Raw genomic sequence first — 24,562 nt, forward strand, 5'->3', positions numbered from 1 at the left:
GGCCTGGCTGCTTTAAGAACCTTCCATTCGAGACAAAGTTCAAAATTTTTAATTCGTGTGTGTGTATTTCGCGTGATTCTGCAAGCGCGCACGTTTTAATAAAACTTTTCACGAAGTACAAAATACACACTGCGGGTACGTAAGCTGCCAACGAAAGCTTTCTTTGCGCCAGTGCGGTGTTGACCACAATGTGGGAACTTGTTTTGGAAGCGCAAACTTTAAAGTTAGTAAAACGAAGCGAAGAGCCTCAGTAGTTTGGTGCAACAAAAGAGCCGTTTATTTAGCAAAACTGCACACTAGTACAAACGGGGAAAGCATTTTTTGCGGAATCCTTGCCATATCCTTGAGGTATCCACGTGAATCTGGCACACCAAATCGCCACAGCAATCCAAGTTAGATCTACACTGTAAAATAACCACGTCAAGCATCAACAATCTACTCAACGAGTACTCAACGTCAAGCATTAACTACGAATACAAACATAAATCTAGTTCGGAATGAAAAAATACCCTCTAAAGGTACGATAATTTCAGTTTGTGTAATAGTGTGTAACCTGGACGTTTACACACTATTTTGCAATATTCATGATTGTTATATTTAAAAGTAACACTAATCCTCAAATGTAAAATATCTTGCTAAAACAGTATCATAAATTGCACGTGTGCTGCATGCTTAAAAGCGCTGAGTATCACAGATATCAAGACTGAGGAAAAACGGAGTTTGTTTCACAAAGAATTGTAGGTAATATAACCTAGTAACGGTGATCAACTTACCCACATAGGTGATTTAGGGAGTGTCACGCAATGTTGTAAATTTAAAACCCCCACGTATGCCGTAAGGCAAGCTGTCGCAATTCAAAACAGAAAGAAAAACCAATGTTCTAATATTTAAAGCTAAACCTTAACATATGAGGTTTGCTAGACGAAAAAAAATTCGGCGTATGACCGATGGTGCAATAAAGAGAAAATCTTCCGTCTGCAGGCTGTTTCCGACGAACAAAAAATCCTCATTCGCACTACATAAGAATTTTTTTTTATTCTTGCTGAAGCAATGCAATTGTAGCAATGAGACACTCGAAAGAACATCATAACCAAAACACGGCCCTCAAAATGGTAAGAAAACGTTTTTCTCACCGTGTAAAAAGGAAAGGCTTCTATATAAACCAAAATCGCCACCATCACTGTTTACACCTAACAGTGACAGCTTCCTGGTCCTAAACGCAGAGGCCAGAATTGACGCCATCATGACTGAAGATGCCATCAGTGTTCCACAACCGAACACCACAGGAATACTAGAATCACCCGCTTCATCTCGGTAGAGACGTTAAGTTTACTAAAGTGCAACCGGGGCGTGTCCGGTCTGCCAGCGACGACCTCTGCATTGGAGGGAAACCAAAGCAGATGATGATAGCATAGTATGAATGCCTTTTCCACCGCACTCTGGGCTCACCTGCGTGGAAGGCCTTATGTTTTAAAACAGTTTTCTCTAAGCGACGTAGGCGACGTGATTGTTGCAGCTACTTTGCAGCAAACTCAAAGACGGCTCCCAGTCATCGTTTTTTTTTCACTGCAGAAACGACGCTACCGAACAAAAACATACATTTTGAGGCTTCGGCACACCGGGGCAGCTAGTGTTGTCTGTCGAACTGAGCATTACGCCTAAACGTTAGGGCGATGCACCGAATGCTTACTAAGGATGGAGGCGGACCTGGTCTAGAGAAACCTCCCCACGTGTTTCCCCCAGCGTGAAGACTTCCGGAAACAATTTATACACATGCAAGATGACGACAGCACACATGCTTACATCGTGTCCTTTCTTCACATAACAAGTAACCCATTTCGCACGTGTCTCTGCATCGCCGCATGAGGGGATCCGCCTCCGCGGAAGCCTACAGCACCGGGTGCCAGCATGCCAGCTGTGTGACGCAACCGCAGCCCCGAGGGTCAGAACTTATTGTGGGTCCCGTCACGTGACGACATTCATCAATGCTCAAGTAGGCCACGCTCCTTGTAACGGACACTTTCGTAGTGGTGGCAGCTGGATAGTACACATGCTTACAGCAGGCTGTGCAGTCTGGTCGCTCAAAGTCCTTATTGGGAAGGTGCGGTAGCGCTTCTTTGTGCGGTCACTCCTGGAAAATGTTTCAGTATATTTAAATTTTTACTGCACGGCGCACTGTCTTTTGAGAGGGACACGTGAAATGATTTAGTGTGTCGAGCGGGGCCAGTTGGTTCATTCCTAACTTCCGGAACAGCGAAAAAGACGAGGACTAAGAAAGAATGCAGACAAGTGCTGACAAACAGCTAGGCGTAATGTATTGCAGCTTGCTTATAAATACGTTTGTCAAACACAAAACACAATACAACAAAACCAGAAGATTTACGCAACCATGAGAAGACGTAATCACATGTTGTCGTATCTACACTCCCAAGTTTACCATTCAGGTATTTTATCTCTTTTCGTGTTAGAGCTACCGACGTCTTACTGACGCATTTTTCTTTCTTAATCGCAATCTAAAATCCAGTCTTGCACTTCATTGCTCATCATGCGGCTTCGTGCCCCGTCTGGATAACTGCGCCATTTTGAAGAGGTACATAGACACGGACGCGAAGGAAATACACGGAGCGTTCGAGATTGCGATTAAGAAACAAAAATGCGTTAGTAAGCAGTCGGTTGCTTTAACACTACAAGAGATAAATTACCTCAATGGGTTAACGTGAGAGTGTAAGTACGACAAGATGTGATTACGTCTTCTCATGGTTGTGTAAATCTTCCGGTTTTGTTGTAATGTATTTTGTGTGAGACAACCGTATTTATAACCAAGCAGCAAAAAATTACGCTCAGTTTTTTATCAGCGCATGTCTGTGCCTTCTTTCTTAGTCCTCGTCTTTTGCGCTGTTTTGGAAGAAATGAAGTGATCTCCGGGAGTTCTATATTTAAATAAGAGAAAAGAAGCGAGCATTGATTTATTAGAGGCTATTTGAAGATTAAAACGGCAGTTTGAAGTTAAACGGGCAGAAACAAAAACCCTGAAATAGTGAAGTTATAAATATTGCTCGCTCCCTGCCATAATTTTATAACGCCAAAAGCTGGGAGCAGTAATCCCAGTCTAAAAACCAACCTTGAGCTATGTATAATATTCTTTCCTTTTTAAAAACATCCGTAGTGCAATTCAAAAGCGCAAAGAATTCTCGTCAGTTATTTATGGCTGCAACGCTGATATCGTTGTGCTAACCAAAGCGTGCCTATCGACAAAAATTCTTGATTCTGAAAATATTCACTGTGCTTAGGAACTTCAAATCAATCAAGAACGGGTTGCTTTTTCTTGATTCCTTACTCACACGAAATATAATCTCAATTTATACATGCTGTGGGCCACCTTGAATTTGTGTGCGCACGTGTTACACTTCATAGGATGTCGTTGTGTGCGGTGCTATCGCCCTCCTAATTCAATCGCGAAGTTTGGTAATTCCATACACGATGTCCTAAATCAACTAAGCATACACTAGGCAGCCTTCCGGATTTTTCTCTAGGCCAGTTATACTTTGCCTAAGCATGTTGGGGTTACGACCATGCCCTATCTGTTTCGAACTCAACTGAGAGGGCTGCATTTATTACCATTAGTGATGAATTAATTTTAACCCAGATATTCGGTGCACGTCATGCGAAGCGCGTCACTGCAATTTTCGCAAATCTCTTAGATTTGATTGTAACCAAAACATCTGCCCAGAGTCAACGAACATTCATACTGCACTTTATCTGCAACTTTAGACTTTCCGGTCATGGCTCAAAAGTGTTGTCAACAAACATCAGCATGGATTTAGGAAAGGTCACTCTTCTGAACCCAATGTCTACTGTTACAAAACACCTCTTTTCTGTTCAGGACCACAGCAGCATCTTTTACGGACCCCGGCTGCATTCACTGCATTATGTTTGACTTTGAAAACGACTGGAATATTGGATCCAAGAACATTTCTAATAACACCTACAACTCACCTACTTGCCCTGAATCTTCCGGTGTATCACTAGGTTCAGTGTTTGGCCCCTTCTTATATAATATACCTTAGCGTTTTAGCGAAAAACAACGCTTCCACAAAGCGACTATGCGAAGACGATTGCGTAGTTTCCCAGTGAATAACTAATTATAATGCGGGTCAGCCCTTCAAATAATACTAAACAGTGGTTTTTTTGTGTGTGAAGATTGATTTTTCTGTTTTTTCTTCTTCTGCTTTTCTTCTTTCCATATTTGCGTTGCTTTTCGTTGCGTGATGTGTCACCTAGCTTATAATGATTACTCACCCCATTATATTGTATATTGGATTGCCATTCGATCGTTGCTTGTTTACATTATCTAATTTATTGATTGTTGTAATGCATCGAGGGTCCCGTTACAGTTCTTAACTTTGGGACACTCGTCTGTATAATAATATTACTGTACTACTTTTTTGGAATGATTAAAAAACTGAAACTGAAACTGAAAACTGAAACTGATTAATGACACTGAATGTGCATAAATTCAAATATATGAGAATTAAGCCAAAGGCAACAAGAGCAAACTGCACCTGACCTACAAAAACTTTGCAATCTCGACGCTGTTAAAATTTACAAACGTTGCGGTCACATAACCATTAGGCTCTTGTGGCAAACGCATGTTGATTACGTAACCAGGAACGCAAATTGCGTGTGTTGCGGATCGGACACCTCGTTGCGGGTGCGCCGCCAGGAAACAAAGCCGTGGGACCCCTGATTGAACGACCCTTTTAATGGGGATGGCTGACTATGCACAATGATGATAATACTGGTGCGGTATGTTCCAAGAGCCTCATCTTCTTCCTATACAATTCGCAACATATTCCCGGCCACAAAACAGATGTAGGAAAAACATTAACGTCTTGCTAACGGCTCCTGGCGAAACATAGCACCGCAGTTCCTGGTGAAAGGCTAACGTACTAGAACCTAGACAGTCTTTTTCTTCCACCTTTGCTTCCGGTTACTTGCTTTCTTCCAGTGCATCCAGGATTTCAACCGCGTTGCTTCCGACGTGTTCAGATGGTTATCATGGTCACAGTGTCTGCTGTGCTGACGATGCCTGTAGCCATTCAAGTATGCCTGCGCTGCTGTATCGTATCGCGAAGCTTCTCGTAACGTTGGCATAGAATGCGTCTGATCTGTGGGCTTGGGCGCAGTGCATATGTCTGCGACCTGTAAAGCCTGGGGTGATGTCGGCAACCGCCTCAAATCCATAAAAAGCGGATGTTCACGCTCACGCATCCAACATCTCTTATCTGGCTCCGGGTAACTCAGATGCTTGCTGGATAGTCTTTGACCCTGTAAGTCCACTTCAAAACCCTTATGTTGCCTTGCTTCCTTTTTTTCTGTGGTGTGCTGTGAGATGGATGCAGCACCTGGAGATAGGACAACAACGGTGCTGTGTAGACTCTATGCAGGGTCCCCAGTTGATTTGTCGTTGAGGGGCACTTGCGTACTAAGCACGCAAGACACTCTGCCGTTGTCTGATCCGAAGGAGTCGGTTCCCGTACAGGGCCTTGAAGCGTCCATCCGAGCGAGGTCTTCATAGCTACTAAGCCTTGCACTTGATCGCTGCGAATGAAGTCCCCTGTCATTATTGTCCACAGCTGGTCAGATCCTAAGAGCAGGTCGATGCCTTGGTCCGTACATTTTTGGGGAACGGTACGTTCGTCAGCAAGTCTCAAGCCAAACTTCCGTAGATGTTTCACAAAAGCACCGTTCATTTCCGTATTTGGGGCGTTCGAACAAATCGTTGGTACAGCAATTGCACGCACCACATGCTCGGCGTCATCGGACTGGCTGCGTAGTCTCAGCTCCACTATTTTGCGCCGTCTTTCTTCCGAAGGAACAGCCGACGCAAATGAGTTCACAGTTAGGCTTGTCTCCCCCGCAACCTTCAGTGCCAACTTCTCCACGAGGTCTTCCTTGAGAAATGTTCGCTGGCTGCCACTGTCCAAAATGCCTCGTATGTAACATGCTCCATTTGGACCGATGATCCACGACCGGAAGGTCTGGAGGTAAATGTCCTCGCCCAACTGGCAGCTAGTGAGGGCAGGTGATGCTGACTTGGCGTCGTGCGTCTGCACCGGGGCTTTGCAGGTCGGGTCAGTGTGCGCCTCGTATGTATTTGCTTTGCATGCATAGTCTGGGTCGCACATGACGGTTGCGTGCCTTCCCTTGCATGTCGTACACCTTATCTTTCGTCGGCACTCCTTTGATCGATGGCCCGTCATAGTGCATAGGTAGCTCCGCCTTGCGCTAGATAGTCGTTTCTTCTTCTCTGAAATGCTCAGAGAAGCGTAGCATGCTTCAGTAGTGTGCTTCGGCGATTCGCAAAAGAAGCACTCGTTCCTTTCGGTCATCCCTGCTTGAGAGGCGTGCAGAACCGACGTTGAGTGGCCGTTACTTTGTAGAGGGTCACTCGATTCGGTAGGAGTCGACAGTGGAGCGCATTGCTCTCTTGCCTCGAGCTCGATTAGCGTGTATCTCAAGAGCTGCTCTAGCTTCTGGCAAGATGTTGTGGTTCGGGTTGTCTCTACTGAAGCAGAAGGCACCACTCCCTGCGTATCACCCTGAAGACGTTCATGGCGGTGGAATGCCAAGACGATCTCCTTCGGCAGCACCTCCAGCAAAACGTCGTACAGCATTGCCGAGAAGCTGCTTGTGGGTACGTCCAGAACGTTTAGGCATCGGACATTCAGCTGAATACAGTCATCAAGCCTGCGCAGCTCCTTTTCCTCCGAGTAAGACGTCAGGGGCTGTAACTCACGGAGGTTTCGAAAATGCCGCTGTATGATACGGCTCTTGTCGCTGAACCTATCCTTCAGCAGCTGAACGGCCCTTTCATAACAGGCCTCCGTTGTTGGCAGCCCGGCGATGGCAGCTGCTGCTTCACCCGACAAGTAGTTCCGGAGGTAATGAAACTTGTCGGTAGCGGTGAGAGCCCGGTTGGTGTGGACTGCGCCGTTGAATTGCTCCCAAAACGACGTCCAGCTACACACGTCTCAATGAAAGGGCTGGATGGTGAGCATGGGCAGACGGGGCCCAGTGATCTGAGATGGAACCGTCGTTGGGGCCAGTGGCGTGCTAACCGCAGCCGAAGGGGCAGGTTGCGCCGTGTCGCTGACGCCGAGTTGCTCGAGCCGGTACGTAAGGCGAGTCAGAGCCTTGAGCGTCTGGTCGTTGTAACGGGCCGCCGACTCGTACTCCCTTTCCAGCTCCTCGACAGGAACCGCGTCCTCGACCTGGGCGTCGATCTTGCTAAGCTCCTCGCGGCTAGCCACGAGCCTGTCCAACACCCTCCGGAGCGCGAGCCGGTCGGACCAGCCGCTCTCGATGAGTGCTGTCGCCTCTGTCGAAATTTTCGTCGCTTGGGCTCGCCTTGCAGCGCGTTTCGCCTTCAGCCGGTTCATCGTTCAGGGAAAAAGTCCGGCTTGCTCGCTTGGTAGGCAGCCCGGTCCGCGCGTTGTCTCCCTGGGAGCGGTTGCGAGAAGGACGAAGCTTGCTTGTGCGACCGTTTCTAGAAGAAACACGTCGTCGCCGTCGCTCGCTGTCCACGTCGGTGGGAGCCGCTCGTTTTTCCTTAGGATTCGGCACCAAATGTTGCGGATCGGACACCTCGTTGCGGGTGCACCGCCAGGAAACGAAGCCGTGGGACCCCTGATTGAACGACCCTTTTAATGGCGATGGCTGACTATGTACAGTGATGATGATACTGGTGCGGTATGTTCCAAGAGCCTCATCTTCTTCCTATACAATTCGCAACAGCGTGCTTGGGTTCTTGTTCCGTAACTTTTTACTTGCGCCTAATTTTTTAGAACTACTGTTATATGAAACCCTCGTCAGATCTTAAGTATTTTATATCTAATTAATTTTTTTCTTTCTAACTCCGTTGTACGCATTCGGAACCGTGCTGTCATTATTGTTGTGTGCAACTTGTCTTTAACCCCCAGAGTATATTCAATAAAAATGAATTTTCACTACCTGACCTTTCAGTAAAAAGAAAAAATATCCGGATTTCACCTTTCTTATCAAATGGATTTTTACTAATAGTGACATCAAGCGCGACCTTTTCCGCTTATCCTTCATACGTTTCCTCATGCATTTACAACACATTCATGCTTGCAGTGCCATCCTGCCGCACAAGCGTGTGCTTCAACACCTTTGTACCAAAGCCGCCGCCGGTATGCAACCAAATGCCCGCTTTGATCGAAAGCATGACAGATCCTTTGTCATTCAAGGCAGCCATGTATTACCTCAACGAGCATTACCTCGTTTCTCACGAGAGCCCTCTAGGCCCTGAAGGTATTGTAATAAGCAAAAATAAATGAACGACGGACCATATGCAGGGGATAAATTCGTAGCACAGCATAATTTGAAACAGTGTTGTTGAGCGCCAGCAGCACTCGTGGCGGCAAACGTATCATTTTGAGGAGTCCCTCGAAACTAAAACATAGACAATGATGAGCTGGTCAGTAAGATAGATGATGGGATAGGCGAACACAGTGCCGCGGCTGACGTGGATTCAGGTAAACGGGCCTAAATGGGGAGGCTTGGAATTCGAACTGTGTCGCTTTATTTACAAATACTACAAGTTCAATTTCGTTGTAAACATATCCCGCAAATTGATTGGAAAGAACACCCTGATTGGAATCTCGAATGAACCACAGTGTTTTCGAAATGAACAGCTTTGCCCAAAATGGAAGCTACTGCTGGAGCTAGCTGTAGTCAAGAAGCAGGAATGCTGATGGCGGTTTTTCTAGATTAGGAATGACGAGAGCGTTTCATGCAAACTGAAAAACACCGATAGGATTCGCATTCCGACTTACGCTGTATTAACCAAAAAGTGTTCAGCCGTGCTGATATCTAGCTGGCAAGTTTATTTATGGCTGAACATATCTAGCTGGCAAGTTTATTTAATCACCAGGCATAACACAAAACTCGCGTTTTCAGAAGAACTAGGATTCCTTTCCCGCGCAAAAGGTGCAACCTCAGGCTTTACTATTACCAAAGGTCTCCACTGTGTAAAAAGATCACGTTTTCGTATTCCTTAGTCATATAAATTTATTTTTTAACGACCTGATATTTTCAGAAACCTGGTATTAGATGATGGCGACATGATAGTTCTTCAAGGTTACAAATACTACTTTATTTTCGAGCTAAATTACGTGGTAGCGGTGAACTGGGGCATGTTCGCCGCCGTATGCCTTGTCAATGTAGCACACAATTGAAGTGTTGTACTGCTGACTTAAAAATACAGTAGTTACAACACAAGAGCGAAATTTTTCCGTTATTTTTTGTCCTTCGTTTCTTAGCTAACGAGCGTCCTTGCGGTTTATGAAACAGTTACTTGACTGCTAACACTAAAGCAATACACTGAACTTGACGCAGGCGACTCAAACATAAATTTGGTAGATGACCACATTCTTCCACGCCATTTTAGCACGGAAATTACCGCATGCGTGCACTACACCACACTCTGTCTGCCTAATGAAGTGCTACAGACCATCCGTTTTCTTCTTGATGTTTTTGTTATCAGCTCTGATGACATCGTTCGAAAGTAACGATCATAGACCAACATTTCGCGCTTACACATATACCAAATCAACGCACACTTGGAGTTCTCCTCAGTTTAGATATAGGTCATTTTATAAGGGTAACGTGAACGCATTTCGGTTGCGGGTACTGGAGAAGAACTTCTCAGCTATATAAAACAGGAACAGGGCAAAGTACTCATACGGCGTAATATTTCAGGTATTTTTTCGTGTATATAAAACATCTTTTCTTTTAAATTGTGAAGGGGAACAATATTAGGAATCCTTGGATAGGTGCTTATCAAACAAACAAGGCACGTAAAAACTAAACTTGAAACCGCGTTTTTATACGTGAGATTCCTCATAACCTGTCTGAATTCTGAAAATATAGCCATAAATGAATTCGAAATGAAGAAAGGCAAATTTGATGTGCCATGAAGATTCCTTTTTTGCGCGATACAGAACAAAACAGTATGAATATCGGCAAGATAGTCAATAAAAGCTTGAAAAGGCTTCAAGTACAAAATACAACGCAAACAGAAGTAGCCGTAGCGAAATATTTTATTGCCAATTTCGTCAACTCGGTTTTACCTCCGACAACATAAATCGCTTCCAAATTACACACCAGCCAAATAACACCGTATTTCCTCACCCAAAAATACTAAGAAATTCTACCGCATGTACATTGCGTTAAAAACAAAAGGGCCACCGAGGTATACGGTCTTCAACTTTCTCTGGTGTAGCTTATGGTTGATGCTCGTGTTACGCATGTTGCACCTGTTGATAATATGATTTTGGAACCAAGCTGTTTTTTAGTGCAATACATGGATGAAATACCGGTAATTTTAATGTGGTGAGAAAAATATTGACAGCAGCTACACAGCAGTCTCTATACCTCGGTAGTTTGAAAATTTTGAAAGATGAAACAATAATAATAAAAAAATATGACAGAATGACGACTTAGCTTGTACTTGGTGTGATCGACTGACACGGCGTTGCTACTATGGAAGAAGTGCTAATTAGAAAGGCTGATAGCTTACACTGGCGGTCTTCGCAGCCGTCAGAAAGGCGTTGTATTTCTCAAGCCCCGAATCGATGATGATGACAATGGTTGGAGTTTATTGGCGCAAGGTTAACATAGGCAAAGAGCACCAAACCCTAAGATATTTGATAAGGAGGGAACACAAAATAAAATTAGGTAAATATATGAGCCTGGCTGGTGTAAAGGGCCACGGTGAAGAACAAGAGTGGTTAAAAGATAATTAAGTGGGTTGGTGTATAGACGAGGGGTAAAACTATGGGTGGTATGAGATGAGTTGTAAGATGTGAACTTGTGATAGGAACTTAAAGGTGCGCTGAGCATAAAACATGGCATTGTCTCCTACGAAGTATGATGGGTGTGGTGGAATATGTCCTGTGTATATTTGTGAGAAGTGTTTGCGCCGTGTAATGTCGAGTGCCTTATAATGTATGAGGATGTGAATCATGAATTGGGCCTCTCCGAACCTCCTGCACGGTCTTGGACATGCAGTGAGAAGGAGCGACTTCGTTGCATGTGTGTGCCCTATCCGTTTTCTAACCAAGGCTCAATCAGTGTATCTATTGCGTGTGTCGGTGGTGTATGGTCCCAACTTTAGGTTTTGTTACGTGTAACTTATCTGTTTGTTCACACTAGTTTGTTTTCCATGTTTTGGGCAGTTGTTGTCTGATATGTGGTTTCACGTTGGTGTAGCGTAATGTGGTTTTGTCAGCTGTATTCAAGGGTGAAGCAACAGCAGCCATTCTATCCGCTGCTTCGTTCTCGGAAATACCACAGTGGCCAGAGACCCAGCTGATTACCAGTTCAAATTTTTGGACATACACAGACATAATACCCTTGACTATCAGATTGACAACATTGTTTTTGGAAGACTTTGTTGAAGGCAATGCCCGCACAACACTGAGGGGATCTATATATATAATTAGGGTTGTTCGTTTTCGGGTTTTATATTTTTTCAAATTCGGGGGGTAAAAATCGGGCGGTATTTTTCAAACTGATATTCGGGGAAAAATCGGTTTTTTTGCGAAACCATTCCTTACTTCGGGTTTTTTCGGGTTAAATATACGGTTGTACTTATCAGAACACACACTGAGCTTATCAAAACGTATCACGGGCTTTTTAAGTATAACACGTTAAATTTGGTGTTTCAAGCTGGTAATTGGGACAGACACCAGAGTATTATAGCAAATACAGTATACTACCCGAAATTTTGTGTTTGTTTGAAAATGAATCAGTGGTGTTTGAAAATGAATGAATCAGTAAACATTGACTCTTAGAAATGATACATTTTATTCTCGAAAATCTGGTCATCGATTTTTTACACGTCCTTGTTGACATACATTATCATCTGCATGCGCAACATGTCAGTCTCCATTCGAGATCTGTCCGGTCGTTGAACATATCTCAGCTGGGAGAAAGTTCTCTCCACATCACAGCTACCATTAGCTAGGCACAACAATGTCAGTGCAGCTTTTGCAAACCTTGGGTAGCGAGAAGTAGAGTCATGCCAATACTCGATTAGTTCGACAGCTGGGTTTGAAATTCTTGGAAGCAGGTGCACATACCCGAGACTAATCTGCAGTGGGCAAAGGGGCAGATTTCTTTGCTTTTCTTTCACCCTAAATTTGTTCACAATGTACTCGAAGCGTGGCCGGCCTCAAACGTGTTTCCCACTTTCTTCTGCAAGCATTTTTTTAGGGGGGGGGGGTGCATGTACGCCCTCACGGCGACCTGTCTAGAAAGCGTGGATAAAAACTGCAGCGCTACTCTCCAAGCAGCAGGGTGAAATGCACCCGTTTGTTTGTGAGCGGGGCGCCAGGAGAGAACGGCAGACCGTCAACTCACGATTGTGCAGATCGCTACAGGGAGGTTTATTCGGGGAGAAATCGGGTTTAACCCGATTCTCCTGAAACTTGTTCGGGGTGCAAGAATCGGGTAAAATCGGGTTTTACCCGAAAACGAACAACCCTATATATAATGGATTGTTGGATGTGGCTTTGAAGTATATGATTAAAAACAAGAAGTACACCATACCCCTCTGCTGAAACCGTACTAGTACGACTATTAAGCGTTCTAGTGACATTGAGGCCAGGTCCATGCGCCGCACAGGACTCAGACGTGGAAGTACTAGAGGCGTCGGTATGAAATTCAGAACATTATTACTTCTGCTGCAAATACAAGAAGTGCAGCAGAATTGCACATGTGGGAGCTCGTTTTTTATCTATATGTGTAAAAGATGTGTCGCATGATACAGGGCGGAGATGCCATGGTGCCATAAAATATGTTACAAAAGATTGGATGGTGTCTAAAAAGGAGACGGCAAGCTCAGGCCCTTCCTCTCTAACACTGTAAGAGAAGGGCGCAGAGAACGATGGTCGATTTAAAAGGAGTTCAGTCATGGATGTATCATGGGAAACTGATTTAAAATGATGGTGGGGTTAGAATGAAATTTTAAAAGCCTAAAGGAGATCTGTGTTTGCTCGCTGACATTGTAGTTTCCATTAGTTGCACTCCGCATTGAGGCTTTCGAACGGGCTAGTGCGGAAGGCGCCACACGCCAGGTGGAGCCGCAGATGGAGCACTGGGTCTAGCATTTTGAGGGATGTTTTACTTGTTGACCCAAAACACGCTACCCTAGTCCAATCGGGAACCTACGAAGCTGGTAAAAAAACGTAGAAGTTGTTTGCCAGCTCCAAAAGAAAAGTGTGAGAGGACCTTCAGGATAGTCATTGTTTTTAAGTTTTTATGTTTTTTGCTTTATGTGTGTGATGAATGTGAGCTTTTCGTCGAAGATTATGCCTAAAAACTTGGTGTTCCTTTTCGACAAGAATAGAGACATCATCGAGTTGAATGTCTGGATCTCGCCGGATGCCACGCCTCTTGGAAAACAAAACACAAGTGCACTTCCCTAGATAAAATATAAAACCATTGCTATCCGCCCAGCCAGCCGTCTTGTTAACACAAAACTGGACTTGGGGCTCACAAACAGACAAGTTACAGTATTTAAAACAGAGTTGAACGTCGTCTGCATAGATTGTCCAGAAAATCGATGGTGGCAGGGCCTTCCTAAGGAAATTAATTTTTATAAAAAAGGGCTGAGACTTAAAACTCCACTTTGCGGCACTCCATTTTCCTGCACATGAACCGTAGAGAGGGCCATTTCAACTCGTACACGAAAGGTTCTTTAGACAAGTAGCTGGCAAGAGTGTTCATCATGTTACCCGACATGCCGAAGGACTTTAAGTCGCTTAATGCCATACCGCACGCGGTATTGTACGCTTTTTCAAGATCAAAGAATACCGTCATACAATATTGTTTGCGGAGGAGAGCATCCTTTAATAAGACTAGAGCACGACGAGTGGATCGTTAGCGGACCGCCCTGCCCTGAAGCCTGCCTGGCAGCTCTAGAGAAGACCGTTGTACTCAAGAAAGTACACGAGTCTCTTTTTATCATCTTCTCAAGGAGCTTGCACACGCAGTTAGTAAGGGCGATGGACCGAGAGCTAGCAGCGGAGGAAGGGTCCTTTCTTTCCTCCCTCGAAATGCGAGGAATGTACCCTGACAGCCATATATTTTTGTATAGATGTTGGAGTGTTTCAAGAGTGTCTTGCTTTAGGTTTTGTATCATGCTGTATGTGATTTTGTCTGCACCAGGAGCTCAAAGCTAAGATGTGCTCAGAGCAGCCTTCAGCTCATGAATTTAAAAAGGAGAATCGTAAGAAGCGTGCGCCTTGTAGTTATAACGCAGGGACTTCTTTTCTACAGATGTTTGTTGTTTATTGAAAGTGTTTGTGTAGTGTTCTGAACTCGACCAGATTTAGGGGAAATTCCCAAGGTGGAGTAAATTCTGTAAAGGAAAGTTCGACATCCTTCCAAATGCCGCCATACGGCTACAAAGAAAAATCTAATCCTTTGTAGCCGTATGGCTGCATTTAGGAGGATGTCAAACTTTCCGTTACAGTGTGCTGAACTGGACACGTGTTGGAAGTGTTGCGCAAGTGTTGGCCTGGTCTTCCAGCGTGTCCCCTGTTGTACTAACCCGGGGAGGCTGTGTGTCTGTTGTCCTTTTAGTTCTGCTATTCGTGTCCAGAATTTGAGTGTGTCTGTGTAAGAATTTATGGATGTCAAGATGGTGCTCGAACTCTCGTTTTGCCTCACGACACACACGTTTTCCTAACACCTTGGCCCGTTTGAACAAAAGAAGGTTACCCGACTTTGGGTACTGACGTAGGATAGCCCACGCCTTGTTCTGGGCCTCTCGCGCCCGCCTGCAGTTCTCATTCCAGCACGGCCTCCTCTAGTTGCACGGGGCACCAGAGGCGTAGGGAATAGACTTTTCGGCGGCGTCGAGGACGTTCTCCGTGAGGAGTTGAGTAGCTTCTTCAATGTGCAGGTGTTTTATGGCTATGTGGTGCAGTTTGGATGTCTCTGTAAGTCTATTTTAAATAGCTTTTGCTTTATTGAACATGTTTTGGAAGATGGACTGTATGGGCCTTTACCTATATATGATAGTGAGTTGGGAAAGTGATCACTACCATATAGGTCAGTGCCCACCTCCCATTTGAGAAGAGGAAAGAGAACTTTGTAGCCAATATCCAGGTCAAGATATTAGTGTGTATTGTGTTCTATATTAACGTATGTGGGCTTATTTTTGATGAAGAGGTATGCTCGTGAAGATGTAAGGCATTTCTGTTTTAGGTGACCTCGAGCATCTGTGAGAGGAGAGCGCCAAAGAGAGATGTGCGCATTAAGGTTGCCTGTTAAGTTGCATGGTTTGGGCAGCTGCTTTACCAGCGCCTCAAAGTCAGAGCGAAAAGTGAAAAGTCAGGAGCATACCGTTATCAACCTATTAACAAATATTTTGCATATTGCTACAGCCTCAAGGACGGTGTTGAATGAAATAGGGTGGCATGCTAGGGACTTCTGGCTTCTAATGGCTACACCGCCAGAAGAGTGTTTGCAGCCAACCATATCTATTCTCAACCTGATACAGCTACTTAAGAAATTTGATAGATTGGAATTTAAATTTGTTTCTTAGACCCACATTAAACTTGGCTGAATAGCATGCAGAATATTATACACGTCATTAAGATTATTCAGGCCTCTGCAGTTCCATTGAACTATATTGTTCCATCCCAATATGATGTGTGAGAGCTACTGGTAGTCTTGCAGTCTTGGAAGAGGTTTTTAACCTTCGTGGGATGTTTCCATGGAGGGACCCGCTCCTTCCACTCCGAAGAAGACAGGAAAGGTCCCACATCAATGTCGTCGTCGGATTTTGAAAGGTTGCCAAGCGGGCTTGACACCTTACACTTGGCAACCATCCCGGTGCCATTCGTTGCAGTCGCGACCGCTTAGTGCGTCAGGAGCGCCCCGGGTGGTGCAGCTGGTGCGGCGTTATTGGGAAATACTGCGGTTTCGTCCATCTTTATCTCCTCTGGGCCCTCGCTTTTGCTTCAGGCTGGTGGAGAGGAGAAAATAGTGGGTGCAGCAGAATCCCCACCGGACGTGGATGCCATCATAGCCACTCCTGGCTCAGCGAGCAGTGCGGAGGTGAGTTGGGCTGCAAGAGTGAAACCAGAGGGGGGGGGGGCGGGTCCATGTCCGACTCTCGGTATTGGGTCCTCGCCAAAACCAGACGCCACTCCACCCCCAAGCGAGCTACGTCGGCGTACACGCCCAGAGGGAAGAAGTCGAACCCTTTCTGCGCCTCTGAGAAGGTGATGTTTTCAGTGACCTTTATGTCAATGTTTTTTTTTTGTTTAAATTTTTCACATTTTCTGGAGTAGGCCCGGTGTGGACCATTGCAGTTTACACAAAGCGAGTGTTGCAAGTTACACTTTTCGGAAGAATGGTCATGCAGGGCGCATTTCGCGTAGGTACGTCGGCCGCTACAGCAGTTTGTGCCGTGCCCGAACAGTTCGCACTCTAAACAGCGCCGCGGGATCGGGATGTAAGGCCGGACTGGAGACAGAACGAAACCCGCATTGATGGATTCTGGAGCCACCACCTGTCAAAGGTTATGATGAGGTGCTTTGTTGGTATGTGTTTATCGTCTACTCGTATAGTTATTCGGCTGATCGCTGTTACACCCTGGCTACTCAAGACCCTCCAGAAAGTCGGCTTCACTTTCGTTCAGTAGGTAATAGTCAGAGACCGCGCCCTAAGAGCTCTTCAGGCTGCGGTGGGGCGTGACTCGGATGGCCCGATCTGCGATGTTGGTTTGCGGAAGAAGTTTATTGGCCTGATCCTGGCTACTGACCTCGAAAAAGATTTCACCGGTTCAATGTTTTTTGGCCATATACGATTCTCCAAAGATACCCTCAAGAAACTCTAAAATAAGAAATACCGACTGTGAAGCAAGAGGTCTTGATTCGTCTACCGGTTCCATCACGATGAATCGAGGATAGTTGTTCGGTTTCGGAGTACTCAAGTTAGCAAGAGGTGGAAAAGAAACTTCTGTGCAGTCGCTCTTCGGGGGCAAACGTTTTGGGGGGTGGGGTTAAAATGCCATATATAAGAGTAGAGAAGCTGGGCTCTGGGGTACGTTCTTCGTCAGCCTTACCCTGATAGTTGAAGAGGTCCCGCAGCAGACAGGGAGCCCATCCACCGGAGCTTTACCTGTTCTCCGACGGCCACTGTTCGAGGTTTCTACGCTTCACCTAAAAACATAGCCACGGCTTGATCCAGCTATTGTATGGGGGATTGGCATCCGTAGTGTCGCCAACACCGTCACCAAGATTTCTTAAGGTGCCCCGTGCAGGTGAAACCCACGAATTACTCTTACACTAACTTGACTATTTTGGGGTGCACTGGCTAGCTTGCAACCCCTTGAAATATCGTCTGAACTATGAAAACATTGTGTGGCATTGGGATACAGGCTGTTATCTTCTTCGATATTTTCATCTGGGGGGCCCCAAGGAACCGTTCTGGGGCAAATTTTGTTTAACTTTTATGCTACTGATTTACCTACAATTGATAAAAATACGTGTATTCTTTATGCTGTAGACACCAGATTATTTGTACCTGGTCGCGAAGTACAAGATATAGTGGTTAAAGCTTAGAAAGGGCTTGAGAAATATTGGTATTGGTGTAAAACTAATATTCCTAAAATAAACGCCCGCAAAGCCAAACCATTTCATTTCAAGCCAAAATTGCACGCATGCACATTGACAACCAATTTAACCTTCCCGACACGCCTATTGAAATCTGGAAAAACATACAGTTCATAGAGCCGCCTGATCATTCACTATTTGTTGACAATTTCACTGTGAATCATTGAACAAATGTCAAAAATCATCTGCTGATGCTTCATGCCTGTGTCGTAGATTTATGGCCCAGACATCAAGCTACGAACGTTTGACGCACTATTAAAATCAGACAAATTATTTCAGCTTTGCTTGTGGTACTACGCAAGAAAATATGAATACCTTTAAAAAGCCTACCGTGCTTCCTCGCAACAGAAGGCTTATATTTAAATATAAAGTATAGGTGGGAAAAATGTTTATGATTTGAACTGCTTCATTATTGGTTGTGTATTCAAGAAATACAGCGTTTAAATAATTATTTTCCACACAATCCATACCACAAACTAATTTGCCTACCAATTCGCACCTCTGACAGGTGGCTGATTCCTCACCGCTGGACTAAACAATTTTGAGTCACTAGAATACCATCCGTCTACATTGATAAACCTGTTAGAACACGGGAATATGCAAATTATACAGATTCTTCGAGTCAAGAGCGTGAGTACTTTTGTTACTCAGTGACAGAAGCTTTCAGGAATGTTCAGTGGTGTTTCTGCTTCTTTTGACGTGTGTACTCGCCACAATGTAATGGTTCCATTCTTTGTAAAAAAGTGTTCCTACCAAACTTTGTTAATTACTAATACATGATCCTCTTTTATGAGTTAAGAGATATTTTACGAAATAGCAGTGTGCCTATCTCTGCTACCTAAGGCATGAAGTTTTCTGTATAAGATCTCACACATTAAAGTATTTTAAAATCGTCACTCTGTAGTTTAACATTTTTACCTAAGTGCTTAGATGTGAAGCCCTGCTGCCTTGTAGGTACCCTCAGGTTTGCTAAAGCGGTCGCAGAGGGGCTTTTTGCCTGGTGGGCACCAACACGCGCATGTCGGAAATGAAATTTTTATTCTGAGTTGGAAGCGTCTATATAGTCCATTGACACTAGTATAGTCTTGCACTAGTAAAGCAAAGACGCTGACCTTAAAGTTATGGTTTCAAAACGGACGGCTAACAAAGAAACCAAAAATGCGTGTATCGGGTGCGACAGATCGAGGATCCCATCTACTAAATGGAATAAAAATCCATCTTTTCGATGCACCAGAAGTCATGATGCCTCGAAATCGATGTGTGAGACGGAGACAATAAAACGACAACCTTCATATGGACAGGCAGAGGGCACTGGTTTAAAATATTGCTTTTCGGGATGTGAATGCCAACAAGAACATTTTCACAAGGTATGGACACAATGCTAGCCATAAAAATTGGCACACCTTCGTTAAATACGTTAGCGATGCTCAAATCTTTCCACGTATGTTCGATGAGCACTTAACATATTTGCGTCAGTCTTATAGGGCAATCTAACATCGAGACTAACGCACAAGCCCAAAAGGAGTCACTTTGAATATGAAGTTTGGAATTTCAACCACGTTGACAATGCCGGCGGGTACTGCCCCACCCAGCGAAAACCTTCAAAATTGAAAACTGGAAAATCGAAAACAAAATTGAAAAAAAAAAAATTCTGATACGGGGCGACGACCAGCACCCCCTTTTAGCAAATTTTTTTAAGTAGAGAAAATACATCTACGTGGTTGACAAAATACAGCACACTTTTCTGCTGGGACACGTTGAGCAAGAACCTTCCGTGAATAGCAACAATGATGCAAATACAGTCTGTGGTCGCTCATTTTGACAAAAACACCGATAAGAAAAGCGCGCTGTCACCATTGATGAACGCGTGTGTGCCGCAGCCATCAAAAGTGGCCCAGCGTCTCTGCCCGAATGTCGGAAACGCCTATGCTTGTTCCCTCTCATTTGCTCCTCAAATCTGCCCACCTGCGCTCTGCTCCCGCACCCGCTCTCCCCATTGCGCTGCACTGGGCTTGACGTTTGCTCTTCCCCGCGCATCGCGCTGCTCTCTCCACATCACTACGCCCATGATACCTTTCCACTTTTTATGATATATTCAACCAAGTGCCAGATAGCCATTCAAAGAATAACAGCCATGAGAAACTGGTTGTTTACAACAGACGTAACCTGACCCAAGGCAGAAAAACTCCTCGAATTCCTCAAAAAATCCGGGGGTAATAAAAGATTCATTTCCAAATTTTGGCCGTACGTTTAGATTACAGAATATTGTTTAGGCAACTCCTAATGTGGTATAATGGCTCTCCAAATTGAAGGACCATTCTGGCCGTATTGAGCGTTGGCCATGCCCCTGCGTGTACTCGGCGTTGGCATCATCTACAAGTCTAGCATGAAATATCTTGTTGCCGAGTGTGTCTTCTGCCTTCAGTCGATTCACCGCACCAGGACTTTCATGAAGATGGGGCTCTTTCCGAACGGTGGTGGTGAGTGAACTTCAATCCCAGCATCCCACCGACAATATATTACGCATCATGATCGACTTCATCGACGTTCGTGATTTAGCCATTTCAAGGGCCTTCATCCAGAATTAAAAGCAAGTCATTCCTCAACAACAACATGCCCGCTCTCAGACAAGAACAAATCATTTTGTTATTATGCCTTAGTGATTTTCGTGTAAAAATTTCAGATCCTGTCCTCCCCCCTGTAATCGAGCAAGCAACACTTCACCTTACACCCAATATCTTTCAGAACGACCAGGGATCTTGCTAACATAACCAATGCGAACTGCCGCCGAATAAACACGTTACTTATGCTGTAAAAATCCTCTGGTAAAGCTGTTATACTGAGCCAGTCACCACCAAAGTGTCCATTACTCCAACGACATTTTTACACATCCGTTTGCCCTCAAGTGTGATTTGTCAGATTTTTTTTCCGCCAACGCGCCACAATGTACAACGTGGTTTCCTCAATGATAACCGTTAATGGTGAATGAATCAAAAGACACAGAAATACTATAACGGGATTTGTTTTGCACCTTCTCTATTGCTCGCTTCTTTTGCAGACACAAGTAACTAGGGGTTGTGAACCAAATCTGGTGTGTGCCATAAGAGAATAATCTTTGCTGAATTGTCGAGAGAACAAAAAGACAGCAAATGCACCTTAACACTTTCCACTGCACTGAAATAAAGGTAAACATAGTACTCACTCTCTGGTGATATCTTTTGCAATATCCGTATGCTTCGGCGCAGATGTCGTTCAGAGCAAGAATGAAGATCACGACCAGCAGCACCCTAAAAATCTGTGCAAAATTGCTACTTTTGTTAGTCTATCCTGAACAACTTGCGGATTTGGACTCGCACTGGTGATACTAAAGTGAATAGCAACATTCACGCCCATCTTTCCACAAGTCCTTACGAAAATCTCTCCAAAAACATCTCCGTTTTCTTTCTTACAAGCGCACTTGGCCTCACTGATAACTTGCTGTAACAATAAACAAAAGTGTCACAGAAAAACAGGCAGATCTGTCAGCCCTTTCAATGAAAAGAAATGACTCGGCGCTTAAACAGTATAACCTCGCATGCGCAGTTGTCTAACCAAAAGTTATAAAAAATAGCACAGCCGCACTTCCTTTGCTTCCGTCAAGCTATGGAAAAAATAGGCGACCTCAATGTGATTTCCAAATGACCTTGTTGAGCAATCGTAGTGGTAGTGCACTGATTATACAATTTTTAGGTGTTTTAGTGATAATGTTTTAATGCTGTGGAAGCTCAGGACCGCGCTCTTCGAATTTTTCGAGACATATTTTTAATATGTTAAGCTGGATCCGCTGAATATTATAAAGCCTCTCGTAAAAATTTCGATCCTTTCTTTTTTTATATATAAGAAATATTTATAAACTCTTCTTATATTGTAACTACGATAGCAACAAATGAACATTATTGCCGGCCAGGTTTACGGATGTCTCAAAAATGCTTACCAAACCAAGCATTTTTGGAAATACTGCGGGTGAAGTCATTTAAAACACTTCAATAACTCTTCGACGTGTTGAAAATTATATCCAGTTTAGCCGCACAATGTTAGGTCATAAGGTAGAAATTTATGTTTGGATGGGCCAGTACTTCACAGAATCGTTTCGCAAATGTTCAAATTTCAGGCTTTACGACCATTTTTGAAACTTGTTGCCCTCGCTGATACTTCAGTGGAGAACAGAGGTCTCTGCTAGGCGTAGAATTTGAGCGCACTCTTGGTGTAATGGAAAAATTGCGTTAGCTTGTGGAACTAATTTTTAACAAATGGAAACAACAGAAAGCCAGCTTTCTTCTTAGGCAATGTTAAAATGATATTAGTGTTACTTGTTTGATGAACGGAGCTCCATAAGACTCTCACTTACTAACGGTAATGTTACCTTACAGTACTACATTTGGACGTGCATTTTTCTTCATTTATTGCACAATTCGCCGGATTGGTCATTTTGTGTTTAATTTATTGTAGTTTACAACGTCAATATTGGTTTTGTTACACAAACGTAATCACAGAAAGTTTGTGGTGATTTATACCGCTCTTTCTATTTTTTTAATGACACAATAAGTATAACTACTAGTTTTAGCGTATCACCGCTTGCTGCATCATTTTTATTACGCAAAATATCCACTCGAATGTCGATGTTTTACTTTATTGGGAGTGCTATTGAAACTAGTCACTTTGGAAAAGAAGTAATAAGAAGCTACGTGTACCAAACTTATATCACCTAGCAACAACTGCAGACATCAGAACGCTTTGTGGGCGAAGAAGGTGCTTATCGTAAGAACGTGATTACACTGCATTTTGCGCAAAAAGAGGGAAGGTCATATTTTCGAGTGCATTTCCAATAAAAGAGTCCTGCAAATATTTCGCATTTTTAATTAGAGATTCTCAAAAACTTTGTAACAGTTTTAAAGGGGAAATGCAAGAACACAGTATTCTAGCCATACGTACGTAATGCAGACTCATTTTGTTCAATCAGAGCTGAAAGTGCAATATTTGTTATTGTACATGCTGTACTGTTTTTTAATGATGGCAATGAAACATTTGTTATATTTTGTATATTATACTACCTACGAACATAATGTCACACTCCTCCTGAATGTTTAAACCGAAACCAGTCTCAACATAGTATTTCATTTTACAAATTGCGAACACACAGAAAAAACACTATTTGTATATTATAGCTTCAAAAAAGTCCTACTGGTATAACACTTTCATAAATCGTAGGACATACTATTCAACTCACAAAGAAATATTTCCGTTATACCAAACAGGTTATAATTACGTATAAAATTACCTGTACCCTCAAATACTGCGCGTGAATAGAGACACCAGCACGACGGAAGAAGACCTACAGCAGAGTCAACGTGGCCACTGATCTTGATATAGGGCTAACTCGCAATATTTAAAGTAATACAACAGTTGGAGTATTCCACGATCCTTATTCAAATGAGACTAAAGAACAGCTGCAGCTTGCAGGTTTGAGGCTCTGTCAAGGCTATTGTGGGGTAAAACTGGGATTACTTTTGTGATTTCGTTTTTTGTAGAATATTCAGAAAGCCACGTGTCGTCATTGCTGCAGGTGTTTTGAAAAAGGTGCAAACTTTCCAACAAAGCATAAACAATATGCTTATGCTAAATATAAAAAAACCACGCGGAAAATGGCAATGGGTAAACTCTTCTGTACACAGTAAACGTAAGAAAATTATCTGCAATCGTAGATCTTCCACATGTAGGACGCAAAACTTCATGAGTTGCGTTAATTGTACCCGTGTTTGTCACATTAGGTGCGTATAGAGTTGTCCTGAAACTAATGACGCTCGTTTGTGTTCCAGTTGGGCGCCATGACACTATGGTTCCCGCGTAGCTAGAATTTTTCGGACACAGAATGCTGATATGGTAAGTCAAAACAACTCTTTTAGCTTGTTCAGACAGAAAACCAACTTTGGTGTCAGCGTGTGTGTGAGAGGAGGGAAAGTATCTTCTACACAACAAGCCTTCGAAGCGTTATACCGAGTGAGCGATGAATCAGAACCAGAGACGGGTTTCCAGGCACACCGATGCAACCAGAGATGAAGTGAGGGAGCCGAACAATGGAAAAGAAACACTTAGCAAAATGTTCTGTTATATTCAAGACTCGCAATACCCGGCGTAAAGAACGAGCAGCGGCACAGAACTCTAGGAGACTGATCTATTGACGTAGAATTGGACTAAAAGTCAAAGCGCCCCAATCCAAAAGAGGGCGAAACCCTTCACGTAGGCATGGCTGAACAAGGGCGTTTGCGTTCATTCAAGTGGGAGATATATTTTTATGACAGCAAATCGTTTACAAAATGCTTTGCAACCTCTATGCTTTCTTGAAATGCCCGGTAATTTTAAACATTTTAGCCTTCACTAGTTGGGGTAGGCGGCAGTGGGTTTACGTTTCACGTTGCGAAAAAGGATATCTTTTATTTGGAATACTATTTTTAGTTAAAAACCATCGGTATATGTGTCCCAATTCTGAAAACACTCCAATAAAGGGATTCAGCGCCCCATTTAATAAAAACCTTGTTCTTTACTCGGGTTGAGAGAAATGGCAATGTTGTCTAAAATATACACACATATGACCTGATGGGATTTTAACCCGGGTTTTCAAAGCAGCAAGTCAGTTTTGAACATTTACACGCTCCCAGCGGTTCGAAAAAGCATGTAGTTGCTGCGTTTTGTGTCTGTCGCTCATGCCCACTTGAAAGAATTGCCTGGAATCGGCATCTTTGAAGGGCTACTGTGCAGGCGTGATAAAAATGTATGGCAGGTTAGCACTACGGGCGCGACGATTGATA

General features: G+C 43.8%; 1 long non-coding RNA gene across 2 annotated transcripts; it reads right to left on the bottom strand.

Annotated features, from left to right (window-relative positions):
• Positions 1 to 261: 261 nt before the first annotated feature.
• LOC144142098 (uncharacterized) lies at positions 262 to 23,109 on the bottom strand. 2 transcript variants are annotated; one of them, XR_013316829.1, is made up of 4 exons: positions 23,035 to 23,109; positions 22,689 to 22,718; positions 20,920 to 21,012; positions 262 to 404 (listed from the first exon to the last, which is right to left on the bottom strand). It is a non-coding gene; the product is annotated as an uncharacterized LOC144142098 (long non-coding RNA). The 2 variants fall into 2 exon arrangements; XR_013316830.1 differs by having other exon boundaries at positions 23,041 to 23,105.
• Between the last annotated feature and the right edge of the window lie 1,453 nt (positions 23,110 to 24,562).

The sequence above is a fragment of the Haemaphysalis longicornis genome, unplaced genomic scaffold (genome assembly GCF_048455015.1).
Source record: "Haemaphysalis longicornis isolate Haplotype H1 unplaced genomic scaffold, Haemaphysalis longicornis Haplotype H1 scaffold_6, whole genome shotgun sequence".
NCBI classification, from domain to species: Eukaryota; Metazoa; Arthropoda; class Arachnida; order Ixodida; family Ixodidae; genus Haemaphysalis; species Haemaphysalis longicornis.